The sequence below is a fragment of the Elephantulus edwardii genome, unplaced genomic scaffold (assembly GCF_000299155.1).
Source record: "Elephantulus edwardii isolate Elephantulus edwardi_28Jun2011 unplaced genomic scaffold, EleEdw1.0 scaffold00074, whole genome shotgun sequence".
NCBI lineage: Eukaryota > Metazoa > Chordata > Mammalia > Macroscelidea > Macroscelididae > Elephantulus > Elephantulus edwardii.
Genome location: NW_006399824.1, coordinates 1,214,239 through 1,241,488, shown reverse-complemented (window position 1 = coordinate 1,241,488; position 27,250 = coordinate 1,214,239). Strand labels below are relative to the sequence as shown.

Sequence of the window (27,250 nt, the reverse complement as noted above, 5' to 3'; positions counted from 1 at the left end):
GAGGGACATCATGGTGGGTAGAGTAGAGGGACAGCGCAGGAGGGGAAGACCCTCTATGAGGTGGATTGATTCAGTGACTGGGGCAATCGGGATGGGTGTGTCAGAGGCAATGAGATTGGCACGGGATAGAGCACGGTTTAGGGCTGTTGTACATGGGGTCGCTATGAGTCACAAACGACTCGACAGCACATAACAACAACAACAATCAACACTCTTGGTACCAGGTTTTAGGAAGTCAAAAGATGAATTGCATTGGGGAAGTCTGCTGTCAGAGACCTCTCCTAGGTACTGAGGAGCAACGATGTCAGTCTAGGTACTTAGGTGCACCTGATCCAGGCAATGGTCTTTGCCATTAATTGCTATGGTTCAGAGAGCTGGACAGTGACTAAGGATGATAGAAGGAAGGTTGATGCCTTTGAGCTGTGGTGCTGGAGAAGAGTATTGAATATACCATGGACTGCCAGGGGAACAATTTCGTCCTGGAGAGCGTGAAGCCAGGCTACTCCTTGGAGGCAAGGATTCTGAAGCTCCATCTGACATACTTTGGACATGTTGCAAGGTGGGACCAGTCCTTAGAGAGGGACATCATGCTTAGGAGGGTGGAGGGACGGCACAAGAGAGTAAGACCGTTGGTGAGATGGATTGATTCCATCTCTGGGGTAATGGGGATAGGTGTGTCGAGACAGTGAGATTGGCAAGAGATAGAGCAGGGTTTAGGGCTGTTGTACATAGATAAGGTCACTGTGAGTTGCAAGCGACTTGATGGCACATAACAACAACAAACAATAGACACTTAAATTTGAATTTCCTATAATGTTCACAAAACAGCCCAGAACCCTGCTTTCTCCTGTGCTGACCTTATTGCCTCTGACACACCTACCTCCATTATTTCAGTCACTGAATCAGTCCATATCATCAAAGGTCTTCATCTCTTGCACTGTCCCTCCACCCTTCCAAGCATGACGTCCCTCTCCAAGGACTAGTGCCTCCTTGCAACATGCCCAAACTATGTGAGATTAAGCCTCAGAATCTTTGCCTCCAAGGAGCAGCCTGGTTTCATCATCTCTAGGATGAACCTGTTTGTTCTCCTGGCAGTCCATGGTATATTCAATACTCTTCTCCAGCATCACAGCATAAAGTCATCAACTCTCCTATCATCCCTAGTCATTGTCCAGCTTTCTGAAGCATAGTAATTGTGAAGACCATTGCCTGAATCAGGTGCACCTTAGTCTCTAGACTGATATCGTTGTTCTCCCATACTCTGGAGAGGTCCCTGCCAGCAGACTTCCCCAATGCAATTCATCTTTTGATGCTGGTACCAAGAGTGTTGATTGTAGAGCCAAGCAAACTAAAGCTGTTAACAATCTCAATCTTTTTATCATCTATCATGATGCTGTCAGTTGGCCTAGTGGTGAGAATCTTTTTGTTTTCTTGATGTTGAGCTTCAGTCCATATTGAAGGCTGCAGTCCTTGACCTTCTGCAACAAGTGCTTCTGATACTCCTCAGTTTCAGCAAGCAGGCTGTGTCATCTTCATAATGCAGATTGTTGATGAGTCTTCCTCCAGTTCTCCAGTCCTGATGCCACACTCGTCCTCCTAGATAATCCTCCTGGATAATCTGTTCTGCATATAGATTGAAAAGGCAATGTTCACATACCATGGCATATTACACTTCTTTGGCCATGAGGTAAGAAGCTGCTGAGAATCCCAAAAGCATGGAGTTCAAAATTCACCAGCTGCTCGGCAGGATTAAGGATGAGCAGTCTCTTCCCGTGTGATTACTGCCTCTGAAAACCTGCTGGAGAGTCAGCTAGGAGTCAGTTCTGACTCAATGGCACACAACAACAGTTAAAAAAACCTAACATCATTTTTATCTGGTGGGCTGTATTAGGACAGTGGGTGGGCTGGATTTCGATCTGAGGGTGAGCATAAAGACATTGTATCCCCTTGTCCCCATTTTCAAGATGAAGATGAGATTCTGAGAGGAACTGTCTTGACCACATGAAGGAAGAAATTATTTCTAATTAAAAGCTTATAATGAAATCTGTCAGCTTATTAAGAGTTTCTTCCAAGCATTTTTTAGATCACTTCCCCATAGAAAGTTGTCATCTAAGGATTAACAACAGGGCTCTGAGCTGCATGACCTGGGCCTCAGTCCCGGGTCTGTCAGCTTCATGTGATCTTGTGCAAGTTATTTCATCTCCCAGAGCCTTGCTTTTCCCATCAGGGAAGTGGAGAAGGGTGGGATTAAAGCTCAGAATCCCTTCCATTGTGTGGGTGCCTGCTCACAGCGACCCTCCCCCTCCGTTGGGCTCCTGAGGCTCTAACTCTCGGAGGAAGGAGATGACTCCTCTTTCTCCTGCTGAGATCCTGGTGGATTCAAACCCCCAGCGACTCAGAACCTCTTGGTTAGCATTGCACCGGATCATGGACGATGACATCAGAGCTCCTGAAGAGCAAACTAGTGGCTGAGATAATGTAAGAATAGCAGTTAATCTGTGCTCTGTGATATCAGCCCTTGATCCTCTGTCTCGAGGGGTCTTAGAGATCCTAGGGGTCTCAAGATACTCAGGCATTCTTAGACATTAGACGCGCACCTTCCACATCTCCTGGTGTATGCCAGTGCTCCAGGGCCCCCTCTGCCCACACGTGTTCCTGGAGCAGCCAGGGTTTTTCAGGGAAGCTGAGCTCAGCGGGCACCCACCTGGACAGGAGGCAGAGCAGATAAGGCCAGCCAAGGCCTGGCCACTGACACCTGGCGTGAAATTGAAAAGCACTAGCCTCTTGCTTCCACAGCTGGGTGCCCTGTGTGAGTGAGGGCTGGGGTGTCACACTCCAGTTCGCTACAGCCAGTCCTCCTCCAAGGAAAGGCACAGAGAGAGTGGTTCTTAGACGTTTCTATTCCATGAGGATGTGAGTGGCTCTGAGCAGAGATCCCCTTCCAGGGCATTTTAGGGGCTTGCCTGGACCAGGGGCTTTAAATGGAACTTGATTTTGGTGACCCCTTGGTTTTGGAGCTGAGGAGACTTGTGTGTGTGTGTGTGTGTGTGTGTGTGTGTGTGTGTGTTAGCTATTCTGAGGCCAACATTGTATAGTGAGTGATCTTGGATATTTGGACATAAGAATAGTAAGTCCAGAGTTTTAAAGGATAAGACCTCCAGCTGGTGAGAGAACAGGTCACTGGAATGGCAAAGGATACACTGACAAAGAAGATTAATCAGAACTGGCTTTGACAAGCACTGTGGCATTTGGACAAGAACAAACTGGGAGGAGGGTAAAGAGAATAGTGCAACAATGAATGAGTGGAAGCCCAAAATCTCTGTAAATGTTTATGAAAATTAATAAAATATAATTTAAAAAAAAAATAAAATCCTTAAGAAAAAAATAAAAAAAAAAAAAATAAACACTAGTCTGAGTGCACAAGGAGCCAGGTGGGACCCCAGAGCTCTGATTCTGGGACAGATAACACATCAGTTACCCGAGGCAACTGAGTACTAGTCATCCTCCAGGCCTCCTATCCCTGTGTGTCTCAGGAGTAAGGAGCCCCAGAAGAATCACTGCTATTATGGGCCCTGGAATTGACTCCCTTCGCCCCTTTTACTCTCACTGCTGAAGAACAAAGGGACGTGTGCAGTAGCCGAGCAGGTAGATAGTTGTCACGGCTCTTACGCAGTTCACACTGCCCAAGCTGAGAGAATTCATGTAGAGTGAACTCATGTACCCAGCAGTTCACAGATGACATGGGTCATAAAGTGTGAGGAGACGCGGAGCAAGTCTGCCATTATCCTTCCTGCCAATGACCTGAATTTTACCACTAGCCCTGGTCACTCCGGCAAGAGAAAAGTTCTCCCTAGCTAACAGATAATAGAAGAGGAGCCTAGAGGGGTGCTAGAGTTTCTCTCAGCCCTCCGGAAGTGTGGTGGGCAGAGTGAGGCTGGAAGTCTCAGCCTCATGTTTTCAGTCTGCCTTGGCCCCCATGCTGGTGTGCATGGGTCCCGTGGCTGCTGGGAGCTGTGCTTCTAAGGAAGTCAGTTCTTCCAAAGTTGCTGAGAGCTGCAGGCAGAGAGAAATCTAGCATCTGAGATCCTTGGGCCCATAGAGAGAATCCAGACGTGTAAAACAAAGCCTGAGAAGGAGAGGGACAGAGAGAAACACACATACACACACAGAATAAACCAAACTGGAGGTGAGACTGGCTGTATTTCCTGTCCCTTCGGCCGTCTCTGCTCTAAAGGACCAGCCCTTCCTTGGGGAGGAGGTGAGGGAGGATGAGGAAGCAGGTCCCAGCTTTTAATCAAAGGTACATTTGATGAAGCTTCTATTATTCACCTAGCTGTATTATAGCTATTTTTACTCTGAGGTTAGAAGTTAATTTTCCTGCCTTTGACTGAACTCAGGCCTGCACAGCTGCCACTGGTGCAGGCAGGGTGGATGACAGGAGCTGAGGAAAGGGAGGCAGTGGGGAGAGAAATCAAATCGAATAAACTCACCTCATCCAGCGGACCGAGAGTGGACGGAAACAACTTTAATAATAGGGGGAAGGTCCCAGAGGTGGGAGCAGGCTGGTGAAATCAGGCCTAATCAGCCCTAGCAGGAGGAGTTCCAATCACCCCACTTTAGGGAAGGGAGGGTGGTGTGGCTGGGGCTCAGATAGAATAGGCTGGGGCTGGACAGCAATCAAGGTTAGGGAGCAAAGCCTACACTGGCGCCCCTGTCCCCACCCACTCCTCTGCAGGCTGCATTTCCTGGGGGAAATGCTAGCAGAGAGATTAACCAGTTAGTGATCGATCAGGACAAAGTAGAGAAACGACATTTCCACATCAGACCTGGGGGTCATGACACGTGGCACCCCCAAAACATGTTCCTCGATGCATACAGAACCCCAGGAGTGCCAGAGATCAGACCCCTCACCCACAGTGGGGGAAGAAGATGGTATTTCATGTCTAGCTCTCATGTCAAGAGCGTATCTTAGTTACCCTGCTGTTGTTGTTGTTGTTGTGTACCATTGTATTGGAACGGACCCATAGCTGGCCCTCCAGCAGGTTTTCAGAAACAACAGATTGTATGAGAGGAGGTTGCCCATCATTCTCCCATGAAGCAGCTGGCGGACTCGGTCTGCATGCTGACAGAAGGGAGCCTTGGTGGCATAGTCGGTAGGGAATTGTGCTTCTAACCCAGTGACTGTGATTCTCTGGAAGTTCAAATCCACCAGCCCCTCCTCAAGAGAAAGGTGAGTAGTCTTCTTCAGTGTGATTTATAACCTCTAAAACCCACTTGAAGGTTGTCTGTGAGTCAGTTATACCTTGACAGCAATGAATGAGTGAGTGAATGCACCATAACAGAAACACCCCAAATGAGTAACTTAACAGGCAATTCATTTTCTTGCCATGAAGAGGCTAGAAGTGAAGATTCATAGTGCTGCCTGCAGGGGGGAAGGCTTTCCCCTCCTGACCTGTCCCAGTGAGCCTCTCTGGGTGATTATCATGCCAATTGGCATGTCTCTTCCGCATCTCTCTGTCTCTCACTGATTTAATCTCTTAAATCTCAAAAGAGGTTTACTCAAAAGACACTAATCCTGTCTTATTAATGTAACAGAGACAATCTGTTCTCAAATGAAATTTTGACCTGAAGATTTATAACAAATTTGGAAATGGTGGGGCACAGTTCAATCCAAGATACTCTTCCTTCAGCCCCCCAAAATTCATGTCCTTGTTACATTCAAAACACATTCACTCCATGACAAGGGGGTCTTGTGGTTTTTAATTAGAGTTCTTAGCCCATCATAACCAAAATCAAGTCCACTGGTTCCAAGTGGAGTTCAATTCCCAGTGAGTGCATGTGACTCAGGAGAGCTGATCCATGAGCTTTTCTTAGCTATATTCTTTTTTTTCCTCACTTTTTTTATTATTAATTTTAATAAACATTTACAGAGGTTTGGGATTTCCATTTATTCATTGCCGCACTTTTCTCCCTGCCCACCCCTCCCCACCAGTTCACTCCTCTCTAAAAAGAAAAAAAATGCCTTCATTGGTATACAATTCTCCCATCCCCTCCCCCCCACCCCCCACCCCCCGCCCCGAGTACACTTCTCTATGCAAACTTAATTCTGGAGTATCACTGCCAATCCGAAGGCAGGCAGTTTGAACCCACCTGTTGCTTTCAGGGAAATAGATGGACAGTTTTTTCCTGTGTCATTTACAGCCTCTGAATACCTACCAGAAGGAAGGGTTAGGTATGATTCAGTTCCAACTTGATGAGAGAGAGAGAGAGAGAGAATGAATATGAATGAATCTTTATGGAAGCAAATTGCAAGGTATTTCTTCAATGGCTGTTGTTGTTGTGTAGCACTGAGTTGGGGCAAACCCATAGCTGACCTTCCCTAGGGTTTTCAGAAGCTATTAATTGCATGGGGAGAGATTGCCCAACCTTCTCCCACAGAGCAGCTAGGGTCCTTGAACTGCGTGTCTTTGGGATTACATCACAGCTTCTTGCTGCTAGGCCACTTACCATTAGAGCTATCTGCTGGGTAGGTTCATATTGCCAATTTTTAGATTCATAAAGGAAAATAAAACCTGTTGCTATTAAGTTGAACCCAACTCATTGTGACAGTATGGGACAAACTAGAAATGCCCTATAGATTTCCAAAGTTGTAATAGGAAGTTCTAGTGGCCTAGGGGCAAGAATCTGTGCTGCAGTGTTAAAGGCATGAGGTTCGAGGCCACCAGCTGCTCTGTGGGAGAAGGATGGGCATTCTCCTCCTGTACGAAAACCTGCTGAAAGGTCAGCTGTGGGTCAGCTCTGACTCCTTGATACACATCATCATCATCAACAGCAACAACAATAACAATCTTTATGGAAACAGACAACCACATCTTTCTCCTGTGAAGCAGCAGTAGGGGTCAAACTGCTGACCTTTTGGTTAGCAGCTGAGCGTCTAACCTCTTTTTTTTTTTAGATTTTAATGAAAGTTTATAAAGAACTTGGATTTCCATTCATTCATTGTTGTACATTTTCCTCCCTGTCCTCCCCCTGCCCCCAGTTTGCAACAAATGAATGGATAGAGAAGTTGTGGTATATTTACACAATGGAATATTATGCAGCACTGAAAAGCAAAGAACTCGTGAAATATTCTATAAAATTAGTGACCTTGGAGGACATTATTATGCTGAGTGAAATATCTCAGTCACAAAATGACAAATACTGCATAGTGCCACTGTTAACTTCTCTTAAAACCAGAGCTCCTTCATGTTAGTTGTTATGGACTGTTGAGTCAGAACTGCCTCGTTGCTGACCTGCCGGCAGGTTTCCAGAGGCTGTAAACTGCATGGGAGGAGATTGTGTATCTTCCTTCCACATGGCAGCTGGTGGAGTCCAATCATATGCCTGAAGTTGGCAGCTCAGCTCCTTACCTCCAGGCCACAGAGTTTCCATTTGCACCCACACGAGGCCTCCAACCAGCTAGGGACTTGCCAAATGATGCCTTCATTTCTTTAGATATCATTTTATGGACAGGTTTAGTGGTTTGGGGCTGGCCTGTGACCAAAGTCTGGTGTCCATTTGTGGCTGGTGCTGTGTGTGACTTGAGGTCAGTCTGAGGCCAGGGTCAGGACTACCCTCTCTTTTGTGACAGCAGTGGCAAAGAATGAGCCACTTGTACTCTCTGAGTTACTATGGAAGGAGAGAGTCATGTCCACTAAAGGGATCTTTTGAGCCTTGGCCGTTGGGCCAAGCAACAGATGCAAGAACTTGAAAAAGAGAACACTTCTTTCTCAGCCTCCCCTGGGATTTGATCGTCCACTCTCTGAAAGATTAAACCCACTGCCATCAGATCAGTTCTGACTCATAGCAGCCCTAAAGGACAGATAGAACTGGCAGCGTTACCAAAGCTGTAAACCTCTATGGATGTGAGTCTCTGTCATGTCGTTCTCCTATGGAGCAGCAGTTAGGTTCGAACTGCTGACCTTTCACTAAGCAGCCAAGTGCTCAACCACTCCTCCACCAGGGCTCTTTTCATCTCTTTTGTGCACGATTTTGTTTTTTAAAGAGATTTGCAGAGGGAAGAGACAGGAGACAACAGGTTAGGTGCGCCCAAGTCAGATTTTCATCTCCCTAGAAAACAGCAAGTAGGGAGGGAGGAGGGAGTGCTGGGTGGGAGATGATGGAGCTGTTGACCCTGATAGAGGTCAAGGCTTAGAGAGAAATCCATTAGGTGGTTCTATGCACCTTGTGTCTCATAAAAGGGACCACAGAGTGGGTCACACTCCAGCTCTGTCCGATTATCACTGGGGTCAGAGGTGAGCTCGTAGGGGGCTCCTGAGCCAGGTGGTTTGTCAACCATCTCTCTTTCCTCCAGGAGGGATGATATTCTTAACTTGAAAGAATTTTGTTCTTTTACTTAGATACCAGCTGGTCCCTGCTTGATATAGACGGTTAGTGCACTCGGTGGCTAGACCCTTGGCAGCCAGGCCTAGTGAACTACTTCTGAAGGATTAGCCATCGAGGGCTGTGGAACACAGCTGTGCCCTGACCCCTGTGGGGCCAGCATGCATCAGCTGGCTTAACAGTAACTGCTTTACTGTCTGTACTCCTACTCATTCACTAGGGAGCTGTGGTGGCTGAGTGGTAAGGACTTTCATTGGCAACCCAAAGCTATGTGGTTTGAATCCACCAGCTGCTCTGCAGGGGAAAGATGGGCAAACTCCTCCTGGGCAATTAATAGCCTCAAACCCCTCTGGAAGGTCAGCTGTGGATTGGTTCTGGCCAATCATGCTGGTAGACACAATTACAACTCATTTACTGGTTCATTTACTAATTCAGCAATGGTTCTTGAAGGTCTACTGTGTGTTGGACATTTTTGTAGGGCTGGGGATTCAGCTGAACAAAACTACCACAGGCTTGGCCCCTGGTAGTTTTCATTCTAATGGAAGAGAAGAGGACCAAGAGTGAAATCTGTATCCATTGATGAGCAGGGTCATAAAACTGGAGAATGGACCAGAGTGGAATCTGTGATCCGGTGAGGCTTGCCAAGGACACCAGAGAGAGGGAAGTGCATACTAGCTTGGGGGAGGCAACTCCAGACACAAGAGAAGTGTTCGTGAAGACCACCATCTACCCTCTACACTCCAGATACCTACAGATGATATGGTTACCCAGCCAAGGGAGTCTCAGGACCAGACCTGAGCTAGGTCAACAGAGGAGGGGTTTGGAGTTTGTGATAAGGGACGAGTCTGAGCTTGCCTGTCTCAGACTCCTGGTACCCCAGCCTTCTTTCCTCTCTAGCCTGGTGGCCACGTTGTCTCCAAATTCAGCCAAGAGAAGTCCAAGTTCTCCAGCTTGTACCCTTTCTCAGTGCTTTGTCTCAAAGCCACTTCCTCCTCTTCGTTGGTCTCAGCCATCCGATAAATTCTCCTTCATATTCTTTCAGCCACCTGCCCCTCACCCAGTGTTTCTTACTACCTTTAGAACATAGGGGAGAGGAATGGGGCATTTATTTATGTGGGGAATATTTTTGTGAGGCTATTTTGTGCTAGGTAAATGAGAACAGTGGTACTAGAGGTGCTGTGGTAAGCAAGGCAGTCAAGGAGTTTTAATGTGATGTGAACTGTGTGATGAGTGATGAAATGGAGTGGCACAGGGAAGGGACCCTGGGAGCCCATAGAAGCAGCAGCCAATCAAGGATGGAGGGATTAGAGACAGGTTCCTAGAGGGGGTGAGAACAGACTAAAACTGAGAAATGCCTAGGAGTCTGCTCGTGTATATGACAGCTATTTATTCAATGTCAGCCACGTGCCAGCACTGTGTTGGGCCCTAGGTATTCCATGGTGAGAAGGACCAGACATGGCCTACATGGGGCTTAAAGTCTGTGAGGGAGACAGATGGCAAAGCATCCCATAATTGCAAAGGGGGTCAGAGCCCTGGAAGAAATGCCCCAGGAGATGTGAATGAGGACAGACAAGGATGAGAACTTGATCCAGACTGGGAATCAGAGAAGGTTCCAGAAGTCTTGGCTCTTGGTTTGTTGGTGTTGTTGTCAAGGGCCATCAAGTCACCTTCAACTCCAGTATGGCTTCATTACTTAGCTAATAAAACCTACAGAGAAAAACTCTCTTTCTCAAAACAAGATCATGTGCTAGCCTATTGTTGTTCCTATGGTTACGTGCCAACTACAACTGATAGCGACCCTAAGAACAGAGATCTAAACCTTACCCTCTCTGGCTCCATCCTCACCATCTCTGACATGCTAGAGCCCACTGCCTGCCATCTGTCATTCCACTTTGTTGGGAGTTGTCTTCTCTTTCACTGACATATTTCAACAAACAGATGCAGCCCTGGACATGCTCACCAAGATGTGCCAGGAAATCTAGAGGACAACCACTTGGCCAACTAACTGGAAAAGATCCAGAATTGTCTCCATTAAAAAAAAAAGTTGACCCAACAGAGTGTGGAAATTATCAAACAATGTCATTATTATCGCATACAAGCAAGATCCTGCTGAAAATTATCTAAAAATGACTGGAACAGTGCATCAACAGAGAACTATCAGATGTGCAGCTGGGTTTAGAAGAGACTATGGCTCTAGGAATATTATAGCCAATGCTAGATGTATTTTAGCTGAAAGGAAAGAGTACCAGAGGAATGTCTAGCTGTGTTTCATTGACTATGCAAAGGCATTTGACTGTGTGGATCACAGCAAACTCTGACTGACTCTAAGAAGAATGGGGATCCCAGAACACTTGATAGTGCTTATGTGAAACCCATACTTGGACCAGGAGGCAGTTGTCAGAACAAAGCAAGGGAACACTACATGGTTCAAAATTGGGAAGAATGTATGCCAGGGATGCATCCTATATCCATATTTTTTAACCTATATGTGGAACAGATCATTTGGGAGGCTAGGCTCTAGGAGGAAGAATGTAGCATCAGGATTGGAGGAAGACTCATCAAAAACCTAAGTTATGCAGATGACACAACCTTGCTTGCCAAAACTGAGGAGGACCTGAGGCATTTTCTGAAGAAGGTCAAGGACTGCAGCCTTCAATATGGATTGAAGCTCAACATCAAGAAAACAAATTCTTACTACTGGGACAATTGGCAGCATTATAATAGACAGTGAAGAGATTGAGACTATTAATAGCTTCAGCTTACTTGACTCTGTAATCAGCACTCTTGGTACCCAACAGCCTGGAAATAAAAAAGACAGATTGCATTGGGAATATCTGCTGTCAGGGACCTCTGTGGAGTACTGGAGAGCAATGATGTCAGTCTAGAAACTAAGGTGCATCTGATTCAGGCCATGGTCTTTATGCATCAGAGAGTTGAACAGTGACTAAGGATGATAGAAGAAGAATCAATGTGTTTGAGTTGTGGTGCTGGAGAAGAATATTGAATATACTATGAACTGCTAGGAGAACAAACCGGTTTGGCCTGGAGAGGGTGAAACTAGGCTGCTCCTTGGAGGCAAGGATTTTGAACCTTTGTCTGATATACTTTGAACATGTTGCCAGGAGGTACCAGTCCTTAGAGAGAGACATCATGCTTGGAAGGGTGGAGGGACAGAACAAGAGAGGAAGACCCTCAATGAGATGGATTGACTCAGGAACTGGGAAGATGGAACTAGGTATATCAGAGACGAGGTTGACTCAAGATTGAGCAGGGTTCACAGCTGTTATACATAGGGCCACTGTGAGTTGGAACTGACTCTGTGGCGCACAACAACAACTTACATTTCCCAGGGAGCTCTGTTTGCAGGAAGCTGCACTGAAATCCAGAAGGCATATGGTTCGAATCCACCAGCTGCTCTACCCGAGGAAGATGAGCAGTTTCCTCCTGTGCCATTTATATTGCTTCTGAAAATCCCCCCCTGGAGGGTTAGCTATTGGTCAGTTCCAAGGGCACGCGACAGCAGTACCTTTTCCAGCGTGGTGTGAGACTGGACTTTTCCAAGCACTGGACCATTCTCAAAACATGCCTCAAGTATGCAAGACAAAGTTTCACCCTCCTTACCTGATCACATTTCCTCTAGAACCAACTTGTCTGTTCTTTTAGCAATCCATGGTATATTTGATACTCTTCACCAATATCCCAATTAAAAAAATAGATTATTCTTTGATATTTTTTATTCATTATCCAACTTTTACGTGCATACAGAGCAGTTGAAATTACCATGGCTTGAGCCAGATACACCTTCATCTTTAAATTGACTTCATTTTATTTGGATCCGAAATCACCATCCAATGTACCAGAAGTCAAGAAATCAAAAGACGTGCTGCATTGGGGAAATATGTTGTCAAGGACCTTTCTGAAGTGCCAAAGAGCAAGGCTGTCAGTTTAGTGTTAATTAGGATGGAGATGAGGAAAGATTCCCAGAGACATAGGCAAAGGCTGAGCAGAAAGACAGCTGGCTCGTCTGGGGAAGTAACAGAGGCCAGTGCCAGTGAAGTGAAAGGGAGCTAGAGAGGGGGCCAGGTCATGCAAGGCCCCCAAAGGGACCCCCTCTGATGTTTATCTTAAGTTCAGCAGGAAGCTTCTAGAAGATGATTGGAGGATAGGGGCAGGGCTATGGCAACATAACCAGAGTTCATACCAGCTGCTGGTGAAGTCTGAAATGCAGGGAGCTGGGGAGGATGTGGGGGCCCAGTTAGGAGGTCACTGTAGTGGTCGAGGCAAGAAATGGGATGTGCTGGGAAGAAGTAGGCTGATATTTGGGCGAGCAAATAGGCTAGAATGGTAAAGACTGCTCTAGCCTAGTAATTGTGTGCAAGTCCTGGGTAGTGCAAAGGGTTGGTATACTTAGCTGCTAACAGAAAGGTCTGAGGTTCTAATCCACCTCCAGCCTGCCTTGGAAGAAAGACCTGGTGACTTTTGAAAAATCAATTGCTGAAAACTCTATGGAGCACAATTCTCTGAAGCCCATTGGGTCCGTGAGTTGTAATTCTCTCCTCAGTGACTGGCTATGGCTTGGCTAACAAGATGCAGAGGGAACGCATTGCCGTGCAGAGGGCGCTTCTCACCGTCAAGGGGAGATCTAGAGTTTGTTTTTGGATGAGCTGAGTCAGAAGTGTCTTTTTACCATTTAAATGGAAGTATCAAGCGAGCAGCTGCTTGTTGGAATACAAGGGGGACCTGGCTGGACGCTGAGGGCTCCACAGCTGCAGCAATCAGAATGAAGGAGTCGCTCACTCTGCCTGGCTTCTGCAGGTGATAGAAACCAGAGAGAGGGACAGCGAGATGGGGCCCTTCGGGAGCCACTACCTCTCTTCCAGCCATCAGGAACCTGTCAGCAGCATGGTGACGGAATGCATTTCCCCACACCGTAATAGATTCGGGCTCAGCAGTGGCCTCTAAGTGCTTTCTGCCCTGACGTTAGGAAATGAACGCTTAGGGCAGCAGGAGGGCTGGGTGTGGGAGGGAGCCCAGGTGACAGAACCACTGCCTGCTGGAAACTGCTGCTCTCCTGCATAAATCCATGTTTACACGAACGCCATTCCCATTGTCTTGCCTCACATCACACACTGTCACAGTGACAGTGATGGTGGGGGTGGGGCAGGAGGTGGAGGGGAGGTGGAGCTGCCCCATGCATTTGTGCTCAAAGTCCAGTGGCCCCAGAGGACAGGAATAGCTCAGAGTTCAAGTGGATGGACAGAGTCTGATGGTGTCTTGGCCCTGGTGTGTCTTCTCTGACCTGACTTCCTTCATAGCTCCTTTACAGAAGCACTAGCTCTTTTCCACGTAGAGGATACTGGGAATAGAAGGGAGCAATGTCAGCAGGCATTGGGGTGCAGCCAGGAAGAAGAAATAGAAAGATCCTGGTTTGATAATCCCTGAGGAAAAGTTCAGTACATACGTAGATTCCCCTTGTAGATATCTGGATGTGTTATCCAGAGTCTGGCCAATGAGGGTGCTGTGTGTCCACTCTTAGAGACAGGAGGAAAAAGGAAGAAGTACAATCCCAAGGTAGGACTTAGTGGTCACCGTTTCATCTTTGGGGGCAACAACTTTCATATGATAAAGATATCAGTAAAGATTAGAGTCGAGCTGCCCTGATCAGATTGCAAAACCTTCTGGGCCTTCTGCGAAGAGGCCATCGCCTTTGCCACATCTACTGGCCATCACCCGGCTCAGGCACAGCTCCCCGAACACTCTCCTTGAGAAACCAGCCCTGAGTCTGGCTATGCCTCCTCGATCTTGGCTCAGAAGAAGTGACAGCCTGCCTGCAATCACCATAATTGATAGCTCGGGAGGCAGAGACAGTAAATAATTGTTCCACAAGTTGCAAGAGCGAGCGTAATTAGTACAGTTAACAATCTTAGGTGATTAATTGGTTCATTCAATACCAGTGTGAATGGAGGAGAATGCAAGCAGGAGAGGGGGCTGGAGCCCCCCCCCCCAGGTGTGGGCTACGACCCCCATGCTCCTCTGCTAGGATCTGGCCCCTGTCAGGACCTGCCCATGGTGTTAACCTCAGAGGACAGGGACTCCTCGGCCAGACGGTGGGTGGGACTGGGCCTTCAGGGTGTGGTCAGGTGGGTGGAAAGAAGAGGCTTTGTCTTCCTGTTGCTTCCACCTATCAGTCAAAGGTCAGAAAACTGCTGTCAGTGGAAGATAAGATTGATTGATTCACGTTGGAGGGGAGGAAACAACTGATGTGTAGAATTCCAGAGGTTGCAGGGACCCCAGAGCCATCAGAGTCATCTACCTGGAGTGTGAAATTGAGAAGCTAATGATTGGCAGACCTGCTCTAAAGCCCACCTGGTGTCTTAGCCTGTTCTAAAGCCCACCTGGCGTCTTAGCCTGTTCTTTCTGTGTGGATTATTTGGACCTTACTTATCTGTTGCCCTGTAGAAGCAAAAATGGTTTTGACTATAACTTCTGGGCACCTTGGGAGGATGTGAGACCTCCTTACATGAGCTGTAGACCTAGCTTGTCTATGCCCCCTTTCTTTCCTTGGGATAATGTGATGTGAAGCTCTGAGCAGGGAGTGGAGAGCTGGGACCCACCTTCCAGATTTCTCATAGTATCTGCTCACCAGGGGAGGTCTCATGGCTCAGTCTGTAGGGAGTTGTGCTGCTAGCCTAAAGGTGGTGCTTCTCTAGCTGTTCAAATCCAGTGATGTCTCCTTGGGAGAAAGATGGGCAGTCTCCTCCTGTGTGTAACTTACAGCCCCTGAAAACCACTCGAGGGTTAGCTACAAGTTAGTTCTGACTAGACAACAGTGAGAGCTCAATTCTCTCGCCCCAGCCAGATGGGAGTTAATCCCTGGAAGAAGCTGGTGTGCTGGGACTTGTGTTCTAGAATAAGCAGAGTTGAGTCCTGAGCTTCACCCCTGCTCTGACAGCATGTGGATTCATAACCTGACCTCTCTAAGCCTGACAGCATGTGGATTCATAACCTGACCTCTCTAAGCCTGTTTTCTTACCTTTGTTATTAGTTTCCTTGCAATCGGCTCCAACTCATGTCGACCTGTGTGTAACAGAGCAAAATGATGCCTGTCTGGTGCCATCTTTGTGACCCTTGGTGTATCTGAGACACTGAATAGCAATTTTCAATCTATTCATTAAGGATGTTCACTGACCCTCTGCTTTCTCAATCATGATGTCCATTTCTATTGATGGGTCTTTCCTAAAGAAAGGTCCAAAACAAAGGAGAGAAAATCTTGTCATCCTGCTTCTAAAGAGCTCGTCTGAGTTGTTTCTTCTAAGATTGATTGGTTCAGTCTCCATCTTTCCATGGAGAACAATTGGCAGTCCTTCTAGAGGATGGCTGTGAGGACCAAAGATGAGAAAGTCCTGCTCACTAGACACACGTGAACTCTCTCCTCAAGCCCTCTTGAGTTTCATTGTGAAACATATAAGACAGTTCTGTCAGAGAGCAAGGGTCTCTGAATAGTGCAAATGGTTAACATGCTTTGTTGCAAATGGAAAGGTTGGAGGTTCAAATACAGCCAGAGATACCTCAGAAGAAAGGCCTAGTAACCAACTTGTAAAAAATTAGCCTTTGAGAACCCTGTTCTGCCCTGACATGTGGGCAGGATGGGGTGGGGGTGCTGTCTCTGTAAGTGGGAATGGATTCATTCAAAAGTAACTGATTACTGAACCGTGAGTTGCGGATTTGGGGGGCCATCCCCAATCACACCTGACAGACTGATCCCTAAAACCTAGGGGAGGCTGCTGGTGAGGTGAAGGAGAAAATGGGGCAGAAAAGCAGATGCAAAATCTGATCAGGCTTAGGCCCCACCCTGCGTCCCCCAGTCAGGAGGCACAGGCGCCCTTGCAACAGTAAACATACACACATATTTGCAAGCTACAGTACAAGCAAGCTGCAAACTTAATGATTCGTGATTATTATTTGAAGGGTCCCACTGTTACAGATTTATTTGTCATTTCTTGTAATAACACCGACGGTAATGAATTCATTTGTATTAATGTGAGTGTCACGCGGACTTCCGTCGAAATTCCGCATTAATTAATGTACCATTAAAACAAAGTGTCGCCCAATTAATATCAAACGGAGGTAAGGCTGCCAGGGTCCTCTTCATCTAGGTTTCATTTGTAATTCATCGTATTAGCACCCTGCTTAATGAAAGTCATTTGCAATTCTTAACCGTTGATCTCTCTACTTGCCTAACCGAACCGAGAACCCTCGGTGGGTACCTCGGGGCTTGGAGGAGGAGGGCTGGGGAGGAGTTTGCTTCTCCACTGAGCTGATCTCTTGCAGTTCATCACTGTGGGTAGTTGGGGAGGCCCTTGAAACTTCCTGGCCCAGGTGGGACAGACAAGAGCCTGGACCACCCAGCAGATGGGTGAAGGCAGGTGTGCCCTTGGGTTCTGTCAGGGGCTGATTTGTTTTTTGGTCATGTCTGGTCTTATATCGCAGGAGACTGTGACTGTCCTAGGACACCTGGGAACAGGATGCATCTGGAATTCTGGATCTCCTTCTTTTCTTGGAATCTGTCTAGTGACCTTCTCCCGGTCTTGAAGTGCCAGGACTTCTTGCTCTTGAGCCAGTGGTGGAGCCAGTGGGCCTTGGCCGTCAGACATAGTATATTACTACATCTCCATCCTGTTTCCCCCATTGCTCCTGCACTCTTTAAGGGAGCGAGTGGGGCGTCCCCCAGCACTTACCTAGAACAACAGGAACAGACCCCCTCATTTCCATTTGATACTTTGGAATTCCTTTGGCCTTAGGACATCATAACAGACTCCCTCTACTTGTGTCTCTCTAAGACATATTCTGTGGGTCAGGGGCTCCTCTGGCCTGCTCCCAAGCAAAAGATACAGCTGTGATAATAAAGTTTATAGCCATGATGGCAACTGTTGCCACCTAATGGCACAGACATGGGGCTGAATGTGGCACGGACTTTAAACTAAATGCTTCATCATCACCATCATCATCATTATATCTGGGCTTTCCAAATCTAGGGAACAGGTATCTTCATCCTCTTGTAATGATGAGAAAACTAAGACTCAAAGAGCTTAAGCCCCTTGCCTAAGGTCAGGCAGCAGTGGACGAGGAGGACGGGACCAGTGTCTGGGATTGTCACACTGATATCTTAGTATCCTCTTGTTCTTTCTGGAATGGCTGTCCATTTGGAAGCTGGTGAGACAAGTCACAGTGTCACACCTCTGATGTCCTGGGCCGTAGTGCCCTTGGCTTTCCTTAGAAGAGATGTCCTTCTTCCACTGACTCCTCACACCCTGCTCTGCAGTCCTAGCACCTGTGGCCAGCAGTGGGCCATTGCCTGTGCTTTGTCTTCCTGCTGTATGTCTCATCTGAGAACAAGACCCTGGAAGAAAGGAGAGGAAGAAAGAGCTGTCTTTCATGGATTTTTACTTTGGAGCATGCTACCTGTAAATCTTCTGAAGACAGTCCCAAGCAGAGGGACTAGCGTTGCAGCAAGAAAGCCTTGGGTTAGATTTCAGGAAGGACTTACAGTTATGACTTCATAGAAGAGCAAGGAAATGTGAAAATTATGTCAACTCTTTTATTTGCCAGATAAGAATAGGAAGGCAAACAGTTTGTCGTGTGTCCAGGCTCTCTTGGCCTCTGAGTCTCCTGACCCCTGATCCAGTGCCCCTTCCACCATCCCATTCTGCTTCCTTGGAGGATAAGGATGGTGTATCTTTGGGGAACAGCCTTCCATGCTTATTAGGACAAGAGAAGGGTGGTCATGGAATCAGCACCGAGGTCAGAGTCTGCAGCCCTGAGCATGACCCCCAGACCCCCATGATCTACTGCAAGCCCTGATCCCATCTTCCACACTCCCCACTGTCAGCTTTCCCACCCACAGAGCAGAGGACAGGGCTGGGGCCAGAAGTCCTTTGGGAATGAAAAAAACCCTAACAACCCAGAGAGCTGGATCACGAATCCAGTTGAGTCAATCTGGATATTTTTTAAAAACCTCCCAGTTGATTCTAATGTGCACCAGGGTAGCACACCTTTGGACTAGGCAATTTTCAGAGTTCTTTTTAGTTATGATAATTTGGTCTCTTTCTACCTATTGAAGTTGGAACTGTTTTTCCAAGACCCCCAGGGCCCATAGAATTCCTGCCCCTCCCTGCCTCTGTCCCAAGGCCACCAGGTCTCTGGTCTCCCGCCCTCACCAACCCTCATATCCCCAGCAGCTATGTGACACCTCCCCCAGCTTTGTCTGCCCTTGAGCCCCCAGGCACCAAGTGACAGGTCCCACTTATCATGTCACACCACCTGAAGGGCCTGCAGCGGTGGCCACAGACTAGAAAGGGAAAAAACACACCAGGTCTAAACAGCATTCCCTTAGTAGGGGCCAGGCTACTCCAGCGCCCTTTATCTGCCCCTTCAGAATGGATACTGTGGCTGTGGACGGAGTGGTGCCCAGGATGGGAGGAGCCCGAGATAGGAAGGGGAGTAGGGCAGGAGAAGTTGTATTGCTTGAGCTGTCTTCTTACTCAGAATCAATTTATTAACTGCAGCTTCCCTTAGATGTAAGGCCCGCCCCAAGGAGATTTGCATATTCATTTTGTTTTGCATGATTCATCATCATGCAAAGGAATGAATTTGGGGCGGGGGGGATGGAACCCTATTTGTGAGCGATGGCTTGTTCCCAGAGAGCTGAGGGCAGCTTTGGAGGCCACTACACACCCCAATTGGACCCTTCGGTGGGAGAGGGCATGGCTGCATGCCATGGGGAGGAGGGACCCCTCCCTCGAAAGACCCCACCTCCCCAGCTTTTCATTCACTCCTGAGACAGACAGGGACCTAAGCCTTCAGAGTCTGCCTGTCTCCACCCAGAGCGCCTTCCCCACTATAAGTAGCATTTGCAAAGCACTTTACCGTCTCTTGTGTGTGCCCATTTCCATCCTTACCCTTTGCCCCCACCCCACAAAGTCATAATAACATTCTGGTAGCAGCTGAAGTTAATTGTGGTATGATTTGTGACGTTTAGGGCTACGAGCTGAAAGGTCAGCAGTTCTAATCCGCCGGCCCCTAGGAGGGAAGAAGATGGGCAGTCTCCTCCCATGTAGATTTACAGCCTTTGAAACCTGATGGTGGCTCGCTGGGTCCAAATCAGTGGGCAGGTGGGAAGGTTTATTGAGAATTTACTTTGCACTTAGATTTTGGCATGCTATATCTCCTAGAAGTCTCATAATAACCCCATGAGGCAAGTTTTATTATGCACATCTAAATTATAAGGAAAAAATTGAGGGTCAGAGAGGCTGCTCAATTTCTCTGACATATCACGGCAAGTAAGGGAGAGAGCTTAGACTCAAACTCTAAAAGTCCCAGATCCATCCACATCCTCAAAGCTTTCCTTTATTGTGCCTGTTTTCCTTTAGCCAATTACTGACTCCTAAACATTCTTCTGTTGGAAACATCTGGGAGGCCAGTATGGCTTTATGCTGTGTCTCTCTCTGTAAATGTGTATGGGTGGATGGATGAATAACTGACTCTTCCACATCCTGTGCCACCCTGATTCCCATCAACCTCTGAACTTGAACTCTCTGGTTGGCTTCAGTAATTTGATAGCAACCCCCTGAAATATCACTTCACCAGAATGACCATGAATCTCAATTTCTCAAGGTCATCTTGGCCGTCCCCCTTCCCCCTGGGCCCTATTAAACTTGACTCACCCATAACTGAGAATTCTCTCTCTCTCTCCCTCTTTCTCTTTTTCTCTCTCCAGAGCAATGGCCTGTGTGTCATAGATACCCCATAGGGTTTTGGGGAACTGATTTTTCAAAAAGAGCTAGTCAGTACTTTCCTTCAGAGCACTTCTGAGTGGGCTCCAACCTCCAACCTTTTCACTAGCAGCCGAGCATGTCAACCCCCTGCACCACTCAGGGACTCTGAGACTGTGCAGTGTGGGATGGCTAATAGCCGTAGGCTCTGGAGTAGCCTCCCTCGATGTGAATCCCAGCTCTCCTGGTCTGCAACACAAGACTGAGGAGCTTAATTAGCTTCTCTGTTTTCCAGTTTCCTCATCCGGAAAATGGCAATAAAAATTACATCTACTTCACAGGCTGTCATGAAGCTTTGAAAAGATAATCCTTGTAAAGTGCCTGGACCCTGATACATAGATGCCCTTTTTGATACATAGATGAATCTTTGTCAGCTGGAAGTTATTCTGATCCTAGGCTCATCACAATTATTTAAAAAGAAAAAAGAACAAACACAAAAGACTCAAGAGGCTCTGTGCATCCATCTCTCACTGATTTCCAGATTCTAGCAAGTCTCAGGGTCCTTTCATGTCTCAGCTGAACTCCATTTCTATCCTGGACTCAGTCCCCTGCACCCTGGGATCAGGGAGAAGGTCCAGCTGGCCCAGATTGAGGGGGGTGGTTGACTAGAGCTCTTCTACAGGTCCCACAAACCCTTTCCCTGGATTTTCCTCTTGGAATGTCTGCCTCTCTGTAGATAGCTGTGAAGAGGATAGTCCTGGCCTCTATTTTTCAAAGTGCTTGTCCACTGTTATTTCCCAGATCTCCACCCTAGCCCTCTGCAGAAGGCACTGCACGGGGAGCTAGACCCATTCATAAGTGAAGAAACTGAGGCAGCAGATGTTTAAGCTGATGCCCTATCTAGACAGCATCTGGGTTACAAATACTATTCCTTAATAAGCATTTAAAATGAATCTGTATCTAAGTCAGAGCGGATACATACAGTTCTTATTGAATCTTGCTTTAGTACAAGAAAAGGAATCTCTAGCGGTGTAGTCAGTCCATGGGGAGTTGTACTGCTGACCCAAAACTAGTCTCTTTGGCAGTTTGATTCCAGGTCTCCTCCTGTGCAATTTACAGCTTCAGAAACCCACTGGAGAGTCAACTATGAGCCAGTTCCAAACTGACGGCAATGACTTTGACATATTAGTGCAAGAAAATGCTTGAAGCCTTTTCAGTGAATGAAAAGCTGAATATCCAGCAAGTGAGATGATGGTTTGATGGTTCAAGGACTCTTGGTTGCATAATGGTTAAAGGTTGACTGTTGAACAAAAACGTCAGTGGTTCAAATCTACCCATTGCTCTGGGCGAGAAAGATGTAGTGGTCTGTTTCTGTGAAGATTTACAGCTTTGGAAACCATTTGAGGCAAGTTCTACTCTGTGCTATAAGATGGCTGTGAGTCAAAATTAACTCGAAGGCAGTGAAGGGAGGGCCATGGTTCAGTCATTTCGGAGTGGAGGCGAATGCACATAACATTAAAGGGCCAGTACAAGTTATTCATAAGCTAAAAGTTGACAACCCAGGCACTTACCTACCAAGAAAGAGAGAAGTCATTGTTAGATTGTTACAGGGGAACCACAGTGTGCCCCAGGATGTTAGGGAGGTTTTTTTTGCCCACCTTCCCAATAAAATCAAGGTGTATAAAGGGTAGTTTTGACTCAAATGACCCCTCCTGGAGGCTTCTGTCTTGGTTTCCAGGTCCTTCCTGGGAAGAGCAGCGCACAGAGGCTCTCAGCAGACCTTCAGACTGACTTCCAGGTTGGGTGGTGTTGGCAAGGAGGAAAGGGGGAGGATCTTTAGGTAGGAGCATGCAGTGAGTGGTATGGAATACTTTGTCTTATTTCTGGTAGTTTTATAACAATTATAATTTGTGTCATTAATTACCTACAATGTCTGATCAACCCCTTATTGTATGTTTTTTCTTCACTCTTGCTGTTTTTCTCCCTCCCCTCCCCTAACCAACCCAACAATTCACCCCTTGTTCCAGATTGTTCTCATACATATAATGCATAATCATATATGCCTTTCGGACAGTTCTTCCCCTGATCTGTTCTAATGCAATGTTCATTATCTATCCACTCTTTCCCCTTTCCCTCCCTAACCTACCCAATGTCTGTCCTACTTTGTAACAGTGGTGTATGCAGTATTTGTCCTTCTGTGACTGAGATATTTCACTTAGCATAAATTAACATGGTTCCCTCATATTGTATAATGTTTTGCAGTTCATTGTTTTTCAATGCTGTATAATAGTCCTTTGGGTGAATGTACCATAGTTTTTCTATCCATTCATTTGTTGATGAGCAGTTGGGTTTTTTCCGTCTCTTTGCTATTGTGACTAATTCAGCAGTAAACATAGGTGTACATACATCTGCTTGAGTTGTGGTTCTGGTTTCTTTAGGGTATATTCCCAGTTGTGGAATTGCTGGGTCAAGTGGTATTTCTATTCCCAACTTTTTGAGAAAACACCATTCGGCCTTTCATAGTGATTGTGCCATTTTACATTTGGTAGGGAATTCTTTGGACAGCTGAGGACTACATTACCAACTCTTTTCCCCACCTTCAGGTATTCCACTCATTCTGTAGAGTGGAAAATAGAGAGGTTTTCCCTAGGGTCAGAATGGTGGTTATATTAGGTGTTGTTGAGTTGATTGCAATTCAGAGTACCCTGTAAATAACAGAATAACTTTGCCTTGCCCTGTGCCATCCTCACAATCTCTGTCATGCTCAAGCCCATTGTTATATCCACTATGTCCTGTCTATGACCTTTCACTTTTCTGAGTATGATGTATTTAAACCAATGTGTAGTGAGTTCTGAGTGCTGGCTGGCATGGGCACCAGGTTAAGCTGTCACCAGGGACCTTTCTGTCCTCTGTCTTCCCACATGGTCAGTTACTGAGAAGGTCCACCACCCTTGCACTGTCTGATGTGCTGTTTGCATTGCCACCACCTGGTCACAGCTCTCCTTGCCCCCAGCCCCTGAGGGTCAGTGAGTGAGAGGGTCAAGAGTTCTTAGAAGAGAACAGGCACATGGACAGCCCTGGGGTGTTGATGTCAATGGGGAGTAGCTGTGAGACTGACTTCATAACTCTGGTGTCACTCATTCAACAGGAAGATCACTGGCTGCGGGTGGGGAAGGTAAGGCTCAGGAAAAGGGCCTTAGTGTTCATTCATCTCTGACTGAGAAGGACAGGGCCTGTTTGACATTTGGGTATCAATACTGACTTTGAAAACTAAGCTTCTGAGAAGAAGGAGAAGAGGCCCCAGATGCTCTTCTGAGGAGCTTCCAGAGACACACCCTATAACATGAGCTCTACTGTTTGGGGGAACTGTACAAGGGATGGAGTGGAGGAGAACGAAGCACCATGAGGAAAGGTCTAGAGGGGGAGCTATTTTACAGGCTCGTGTATAGACCAGTCTGGTTGAAGCGGAGGGTCTTAGCAGGACAATATTGAAAGTTGGATTTAAATAGTGAAGACCTATCAGACTGTGGTGGTATTCAAGGTCTGAAGGATGTTGTCCTAGAGATTTAAAATAAGAAGACAGAAAACCAGAGAATTGGCTGCTTCACCATGAAGCTGAACATCTCCTTCCCAGCCTCTGGCTGTCAAAAGCTCATTGAACTATAGATGCAAACTCATACATTTTATGAGAAGCGAATGGCCCCAGAAGTTGCTGCTGACTCTCTGGGTGGTGAGTGGAAAGGTCTGAATCAGTGGTGGGAACGACAAACAGGGTTGTCCCAAGAAGCAAGATGTTTTGACCCATGGCTGAGTTCTCCTGCTGCTGATAAGGGGCACTCCTGTTACAGACCATGGAGAACAGGAGAGAGGACGTGCAGATCTGTCCGGGGTGCGTTGTGAATGCCAATCTGAGTGTTCTCAGCCTGGCTATTGTGAAGAAAGGGGAGAAGGATATCCCTGGACTGACTGATAACTACTGTGCCTCATCACCTGGGGCCCAAAAGAGCCAGCAGAATTCTCAAACTCTTCAGTCTCTCTAAGGATGATGATGTGAGAAAGCCAATGAACAAAGTAGGCAAGAAGACCAGGACCAGAGCACACCAGTGCAGAGCACCATGTGTCCTGCAGCACAAGCGTCAGCACACAAGCATTGGCGCGTTTCTTTGAAGAAACAGCACACTAAGAGGAATGAGGAGGCTGCAGAGCATGCTAAGCTTTCGGCCAGGAGAATGAAGGAACAAAAGGAAAAGGCCAGGAGCAGCAGATCGCCAAGAGATGGAGGCTGCCCTCTCTGAGAACTTTTACCTCCAAATTCAAACCCAGGCAAAATTAAGACTTTCTATGAGTGACAAATAAATAAATTTACATATTAAATATCAATAAACCCTCCAAAAAAACACCAAACCAAAAAATACCCACACCACTGAGAGTGATTGAGGAAGAAAAATAGGGGGAGCAGTAATTTAGGGTGATGATTCTCCAGGATAGATTGTAGGGGCTGGCAGAGGGGAAGCCACTGAGAGCTTCCAATTCTGAACATAAACTAATTTTTATTAAAGTAATTTTATGTACAGAATTTTAAAATCAAATAGTTCAGCTAGGCTTATAATGAAAACTAGCAGTGCCCTGCCTGGCTCATCTGTTCCCACTCCTGATTCCTATCCTGAGACAACCTCATCCGATTTCTGGCATTTACCTTCTTATTTCTAAATCACATGCTTATAAATTTTTCAGTTTTAGACACTTCCAACCATGGAGGATGATGATTTCTGTCTTTTAAGTTAACCTCAGCTTCATCTTTGCTATTCAGATATACACCTAGCTCTTAAGGGTCCCCTATCTGCCCTTCCAACATAATTACATCCTTTCCTTATATTTGTAAATAGTATTATAGTTATATCACTATTATCCACACTGGAACCAACTAAACTCAAAGAAATAAACCCACTTTGGTCAAGTTTGCTCTGGTCCCAGTGACCCTATAGGACAGAGTAGGACTGCATTCCCCGTAGGATTTCTAAGGCTGTGGTCTTTACTTAAGCAAACTGCCACATCTTTCACCCTCAGATTGGCTGGGGGGTTTGAACTGGCAGCCTTTTGGTTATGAACCAACTGCTTAACCACAGCACCACTGGGGCTCCTTACTGAACTACACAGTATATTATAATTATATTTTCACTTTTCTCCTCCCTAGAATTGATAACCACCTCTTTTTATTTATTTTGATCCATATTCTGTGCGTTTACTACTTTTGCCCCCACTCCCTACACCTGCTGGTGTACTTGAATACCTCCTCTCAGTATATTGAAAGCATTTGCCTTTTTTTATTGGTTGTATGTTTTTCTTCACAGCATTCTACTTTAATCAGGACTAATTTCTGCTGGCTTGGTGACTATTCTGGAAGTCAATTTGTTAAAGAGGCCTGTTGTATGGTAACAGGGAGGACAAGACACCTGGGAATCCTTTGTCTTTCTCATGCATGTAATCTTGCTTAATAGGGCTTCTGTTTTTGTTTCTTTGTTTGCTTGCTTTTTCATTTGCACTTTTAATTTTGGTTAAGTGGATTGTTGGGTAATTCTCTAAAAAGGGTTCATGAAATTTTCCTCCCTTTGAGTGAAATATATTTGTTTTACACTCATGTTTGTGGGTACTTTGGCTGGGTATAGAATTCTAGAGTGGAAATAGTTTTCCGTATAATATGAAAGTTTTTCATCTTTATCATTTAGCCATTGGTAAAATAGGGAACTCTGGTGTTACAGAAAATTGTGCTGGCAACGCAGAGGCAATTCAAATCCACCAGAAGCTCCGCAGGAGAATCTACACCCATGTGACCAACCACACTGCAGGATTAGCATGTGTCTTTCCTTCTCTGTGACAATGGATGAGAGGATTATGGCGCTGTTAAGAATTTTCTGACTTCTCATCTTTGTATGTGGCTTTTTTATTTTTCTCTCAAAGTCTCCAAGGGCTTTTTTAATACTTAGGGTTTCGGAATGTAATGGTTTTATGGGAAGGGACACTGGTAGCATGGTCATAGTATGTTGTGGTGCTAACACAAAAGCTCTATCTGTTCAAATGTACCACCAGCTCCATGAGAGAAAGAGGAAAATCTCCTCCTATTGTGGTTCAACTCAGCTTATTGCTATGGAATCAGAACAGACTCAGCTAATCTTCCACAGGACTTCCAAAGCTCTAAATAGCACAGGAAGAGGTTGCGCTTCTTTTCTCTCTGTGACAGTGGATTTGAACTTCCAGAGGGACACAGCCTTCAGGTTAACACTTTAACAATGAACACGGCCAGTGCTCCCCTCATTATTACTTACAGCCTCGGAAACCGGATGGAGGGGTGCTGTGAGTCAGACTTGATGAGGCAGCATTGAGTTTGGTTTGGGGTTGGTGACATACTAGTTAAATGTTCAGCTGCTAACTGAAAGATGGACCATTGGTATCGTTCTACTGATCTGCAGAGGAAAGACCTGCAGATCTATTCTTGTAAAGATTAAAGCCAAGGTCAATGTGGGACATTTCACATGTGTCATGTAGGGTCACTGTAGGTCAGATTGACTCAGTGATGCACAACATCAACATTACGATTTTAATGAGAGCAGCAACAAAACCAGCAATAAATAGATGTGTTTAATCTGTATGTTTCCCAGCAAAGTCTAATTCTTTTAAAATGTTTTTAAAGATTTTCTTGCATCATAGTGCTCAGAGTCAAGTGATAACTTGATTAATAAATAAATAAAAAAGTTCCCAAAAAGATTTGAAATTAGAAACTTAGATATTTTTACATTGAAGTTCATTGTAACATTAGTGGCAGTAGTTTACGGTAGAAGCATCCCAGTGTCCGTCAGCAAACGGATAAACAACAAGTCATAGATCTATGTTCAGTCATAAAATGGAATGAAGTGCTGTTGTATGTGTAATGTGGATGAACCTTGAAAACAAGCTGAGTGAAAGAAGTCTGGGGACTTATATCCAGAATTTATGAAATACTTGAGCGCCACAACAAGATAAAGGTAAATAATCCAATAGAAAAATGGGCACAGGATATGAACAGGCACTTCACCGAAGACGACATTCAGATGGCTAACAAA

At 46.1% G+C, this 27,250-nt stretch overlaps 1 protein-coding gene and 1 pseudogene across 1 annotated transcript in view; both read left to right on the top strand.

The window, feature by feature from the left end:
• CDH23 (cadherin-related 23) overlaps window positions 1–27,250 on the top strand; it is a 523,436-nt gene that overhangs the window by 132,020 nt on the left and 364,166 nt on the right. The gene's annotated exons all lie outside the window — the stretch shown is intronic.
• On the top strand, window positions 23,763–24,486 carry LOC102853202 (annotated as a pseudogene).